We start from the raw sequence: 6,334 nt of genomic DNA, 5'->3' as shown, positions 1-6,334 counted from the left end.
AGTAAACACACATATGAAGTAGTTCCAGGACCACAGTTTCTTATCACTATGCCAAGTTTAACTACAATAGTGGATTTGTTTAATTTCAACAAATAAAACATAAATATATGTGTGCCCAGGTGAAAAAGTAGTACACTACCATAGTGTACTTAAAGTGCTTTATTTTCACACACTAATTTTGTACTTACTATACTAAAAAATCATCTTTAGTACTTCTTAAGATCATCTAAGTGTACTTCACTGTGCTATTTTGAGACACCATAAATGCAAACTAAAATGTATTTAAAAAATGTATTTAGGCACCACTTGTAGTAAACTTGAACCCATCTTTGTATACTATTTTAGTTCATATTCATGGTGTCTCAAAATAGCACAGTGAAGTACACTTAGATAATCTTAAGAACATCTTAAAAAGTACTAAAGATTAATTTTTAGTATAGTAGGTACAAAATTAGTGTGTGAAAATAAAGCACTTTAAGTACACTATGGAAGTGTACTACTTTTTTACCTGGGTGGTAGCGAAATAAATCAATTGAAAAGAATAAATAAAATGAGCAAAAATATAAGAAAATGAATAACAGTGATTGCTTTAGATGAGCTGCATGAGAAATCCTACTCACAAAAGTATTTTAAGGACAAAAACCTGAACAATGTGGTATAAGTTGCATAATTAGTCCGATGAATTATTAAAAAAACAATGCACACCCTTCTTTGTATAGCTGTTTTTTCAACCTGATCTCATGAACATATTTTACAAGTTGGCCAATTCATATAAATTCATAAGGTGTGAATCACCAAAGTTGTACGATTACTAAAAAAGCAACGACAAAGACCAACCCTTAACTCCAACGTCATGGGGGTTAATGCAAATCTTACTAAAATGCACAAATGACATTGCACAAATGAATACAAATTAGCCATCTTGTAAGAATTCTCGTGAGATTGTGTTTGTTTTTATGCACGCATTAGAATAATTTAATATCATTTGTAATCATTTATTATTTGGAGTACACTAATATTGCAACTTTAAAGTTTATGGGACAGTTTCCCAGACAGGGATTAGACTAGATCTAGACTAAAAAGTGTCTTCTGAACGCTTTGTGGTTAGCCATGCTGTAATGTTGGTAGGACTTTGCATGTATGTAATTGTACTATGCTGATAATACTTCCTGAATCCTGAGAAGAAGACAATGAGGTGACACACAGAGAGAGAGAGAGAAAGGCCTGGTTTACTAAGAGTATCAGGTTATTTGTAACACGATCGGTTTAAACTCTCAGGAGCAAACCACAAACACAGCGTCTTTCTCTCTCTCTCTCTCTGTATGTTTCCTGAAATAACTGTTAGCAGGTATTATCAGAGAGGATTTCTCAGGATTCCCTTCCTAAAGAATAACAGTAGGCTATGGTGATAACACAATGGCCTTCTGGAGGATATCCCTCATTTAAACTGCATTAGGCACAGTCTATATGAGAGACGCTTGTGTGACCAAATGTTTATGTTGTTTGAGGAATAGAAATAAGAAACAGTTTATTATTCTGCCCTTTAAAAGTGTGAGAGAATAAAAATTTAGTTTTTCTTTTGACTTTAGTGCAACTTTTTACAATGACACGAATAATAATCCCAGTTTTTGCCTATGTAAGCCTAAAACATAATTGGGTGTTTCGTTCATGCATTCAGGTGAAAGTAGTTTCTATCAGAAGTCCCAGGTGAGGAGGCACTCAGGTGAATCAGATGGGATTTGGGAGAGGAGCCACTGAGCAGATGAATGACTTGAGCAGATGAATGACTTAAGCATCTGTTGTTTTAGTCACTTCCTGTCTGTGAGCTGTCGAGGATCAACCCTGTGCTGTCATCTGTTAAATAAATGATATATATTGTGTAATGGATGAATAATATCCTCCTCTGCATTTAAATGAATAAGACTGAAGCAAATCAAAAGTAAAGTTTCATTTAGATTATGGTCTGTATGGGAAAGATGTAGAAAAGACACTGAAACCCATTCAGCTATTTGTTATTCAGTAAGGAGCAGTGGTGAGTTTCCATTTGGCTCATTTGGTTAGTGTGAAGTTGAACCAGACTGAGGGTGTGGCCTTCTGGAAAGTTGCTGAACAGGCCGGGTTCATTTGCATATTAGATCACGTATGACAGCGTCTCTTAATACAGCATAGCCTATATAAAGCCGCAGAGAAATATAAGATGATGACCTCTATTGCAAACATGTTAAACTACACACTGCATTTCACTCTCACATAAAAAATGCATTTGATAGACACTTGATATCCACTTGTGTTACTGTAATTAGACTAAGATTATATCATTGAAAATGTTTTAATACAACAAACCACTTTTGGGAGTGGGGTAAGATTTCTTTTCTTTCACATCATGAAGTTATTTTTATACATTGAAGCAAACAATAACCATTACATATCATTTTTGCCAAAGCAACTTGTGAGATGATTTTCCATCATGTAAGCAAAGTCAACAGTGATAACAACTTGTTTTGTTCATTCATTCATTTGTTTAGTTATTTAATTTCATTTATTTTTGGGCTGCAATGCAAAATTTGGGCTGCAAATGCAAAATTGCACGCTGTGCCTTCCAAATTATGATAATGTGCCTGCTTAAAATTTTTGTGTTAAATCAACTTGAAGTTGACTTTTTTCAACTATATTTTATAAGTTATAACAACTCATAGTTATAACAACTCATCTTTAGTCAAGATATATAGTAGTAGGCATAAGTTGAAATGACTTGTAAATCTAAGTTGATTCAACAAAAAAAATGTAATGCGCCAAAGTATCTTTTTAAAGTATTTTTTACAGTGTGCAACTTTTAACTAAATTTATCGAAAATGCATTGCAAATCAACATAAATTACAGATGCAACAAAAGGTATTTTATAAGTACTTTTAATTTGTGTCATTATAGCAATGAGATTACGTTTTTTTGCATTATGGTAATTGGATGTTTTTGGAGGAAAAATATGCATCCATAATGAACATAATGCCACAATGCAATAATCAGATTTAATTTCTTTATTATTTAAAGCATTTTTCAATTCTTTTGACTGTGTTAACTTGACACCTTCTTGACAGTTTTTGTGAGATTCACCTGTATATGGCCCATATTTCATGCATGTTTGTACATTCTGAAGCTAAAAAATGCATCTGACTGTTAGGCTACGCTCAAACATTTCCACCCTCGCCACAGGCGACATGAAAATGACAGAACACGTTTGCATGTCTAAGTGTGTGAATGATGCTTTCCTTCAAATGTACTGGGAAACATACAACAGCAAAAAGCAAATCAATATCTGAATGTGAATCTGCAATGTATCAACTCTTATAAGTATTAACTTTATCTCATATGAATCTCCTTAAAATTTTTCCTGCAAGTAGTAAGAGTTTGATGAGAAATGACAGCGTTCATATTGAGTTCTCAGACTTTAGCGTTTTAAATACATCAGAGTTAAAAGTCATTGCTGACATTTCTTTATACTCCAGAGGAGACACCTGTGACCTTACCGGGGGAAAAATAATTCAAACTAGCATTTGCTCTTCATTTAATCTATTTTATCAGTCTCAGATTAACATATAATGGGACATTAAAAGATCTCATTTGTGATTTCTCTTTCTTACGGGTTTATTTATGCAGTAATGACATGCATCTGTAAGGTCACCACAAACACATGGTTATATTTCTGTGTATATTAATGCTCCTCAGGTCGGGACATGCAGTGCATGCATTTAAAAATGTGCCCAAAGCATTGAATGTGTGAGACTGAACTGTCTGTCTCTCTCCTGTCTAACTCTCTGGCCGGTATGATCGGTCAAATGTGCACATCTGCGTGTGAAATATCACAACTGTGGGTGTGTTGCACCCACAGCCATAGACGTGCTACAATCCTGAAAGTATTTTTAAAGTCACATGACAATTTTATTTTTGTATGCTGATGTATTTCTAAATAAAACAAGATTGTAGGTGGGACTTATCCACGATAAGGATTGGATGGTGAGTGACAACCGCCAAACAGCAAAGAGTCAGATTAAGTCACATGTTGATGAAAGATGACTACAACTTAACTGTTCGAAATAAATACTGAAACTTTTATTGTCATCAGAGAGTCAACAGAATTGCATGCTGCTTTAAAGGCGGGGTGCATGATCTCTGAATACCAATGTTGATCACCTTAACAAACACGCCCCTACCCCAATAAAATCTGGACCTTCTTTTGAATGATCCGCCCCACACATACACAACCTAGGCAACGATGTCGGATAGTAGAGACGCCCCTTACTGCTGATTGGCTACAAGTGAGTTTTGGTACTCGGCCCGACTCCCTTTTCCAATTTTTTTTTTTAAATCATGCACCCCGCCTTTAAACTTTAGTTGTATTCAGAAATGAACTGTCCCGAAATATTTACTCTGTCCCTAAAGTATTTACTGCAAGCAGAATGCCATGCATGACCCCAAAGATTCAGAGCAAATAAAAACACACAAGCACGCAACAAAAACTGCACTCAAATCAATTCAGAAAACTAAAGTGCAAGCCAGTTTATTCAGTAAGATCACAGATCTGGATGCAATTTGATATTTGGAGTTTGATGTGCATGCATGAGCCATGTCATGTGTTAACATGTTTAGATTCTGAAATATCTGTCTATTCTTGCCAAGGGCATTTCAAGTTAATCAGAAACTGACTGCAGGGTATTTACAAGACAGACTCGACTTTCCTGTAAACCCTGAACCAACAGTAATGGAAAGTGCTTCGAAATCTTGTGTGCAGAGTTGTAAAGTGTGCAGAGATGGCCCGAAACATTTTCAGGGTAATGAAAAGCGTGTTGAAACATTATGCACAAATCTGATTAATGTATATTTCACTGGAGTAAATCTTATGAATGCACATCCAGCTTTGGACATGCACATACCTGATAGAATTTAATAAAAAATGTCAAGAACAAGTTTGGGTCACATTTCTGCCGTATCAGTAATGCATTAGGCACTTTTATCCAAACCGACTTACAGTGCATTCAAACTATAATATTTAGTCTTATTTTTCTTTGTTCACATTTAATACAGTTTCGTTATATTTGACTCATACTTTCCACTGCATTTGCAATATAAGTGTTAAAGTGTGATTGTTTTACTTGTGTTCTACTGTTTTGGCCACACTACTGAAAGGAGAGCTGAACGCCTCCAGGGATCAAAAGGTGATTTTACACGAAAAAACTGGGCTTGGTGGTCTGTGGGCGTGACCTCCTAATCCCAAAAAGCTTGAGCTCTATGAGTCATATTTCTGCGGTATCAGTTGTTCATTAGGCAGACACTTTTATCCAAACCTTATGGTTTATTCAATATTTGTAATCTTTGGTCAATGCTCTACCAATTGAATTACAGGAACAAGATATAATATTTTTGTATAATAAAAATAATAAAGCCTAAGGAGCAACAACAAAAAAAATCTTGTTAGCACAATGAGCTTTTCCTAATTTGCAGATGACATAATATGGCACATTTTTGCTTTATTCGAGTAAAACATATTACTTTTATTTTTTTTAAATACAATAATAAATATTTCTGTATATAGTACTTAAAGGGATAGTTCACCCAAAAATGAAAATTCTGTCATCATTTACTCACTCTCATGTTGTTACAAACCTGTATTTATTTCTTTGTTCTGATGAACACAAACGAAGATATTTTGAGAAATGTTTGTAACCAAACAGTTCGTGGACCCCATTTACTTCCATAGTATTATTTTTTCCTACTATGGAAGTGAATGGGGTCCACGAACGGTTTGGTTACAAACATTTCTCTAAATATCTTCCTTCATCTTTATCAGAACAAAGAAATTTATACAGGTTTGTAACAACATGAGAGTGAGTAAATGATGACAGAATTTTCATTTTTGGGTGAACTATCCCTTTAATAGACATTTTACAAGTATGATTTTATTTTGGTTATCATTTTAATACACCATTTTGAATTTGCATCACAGTCACAAGAACAAGATATTTTTTCATTACGCTGATTTGTAATTTAGATTTTTTTATCTTTTCAATTCCTTAATGTTTTAAGTCTGACTCTGACTTAAGTGTGACGTTGACACAGACCTATGTGTTTTCATAACAATATTGTATTATATTTCATAGGACATATTTTTTTCATTGTACACATTTGCTGATTATCTTTTAATTTAATACAGCGTCCTGTATTTGACCCATAGCCTTTCATTGCATTTGCACTGCAAGTGTGCATTTTTAATTATTTTACTTCTGTTCTACTGTTTTGGCCACACAAATGAAAGGAGAGATGAATGCCTCCAGGCATCAAG

Source organism: Paramisgurnus dabryanus, chromosome 12, assembly GCF_030506205.2.
Source record: "Paramisgurnus dabryanus chromosome 12, PD_genome_1.1, whole genome shotgun sequence".
Classification (NCBI taxonomy): domain Eukaryota; kingdom Metazoa; phylum Chordata; class Actinopteri; order Cypriniformes; family Cobitidae; genus Paramisgurnus; species Paramisgurnus dabryanus.
The sequence above is the reverse complement of the archived record's forward strand: the minus strand, read 5'-3'. Positions refer to the sequence as shown.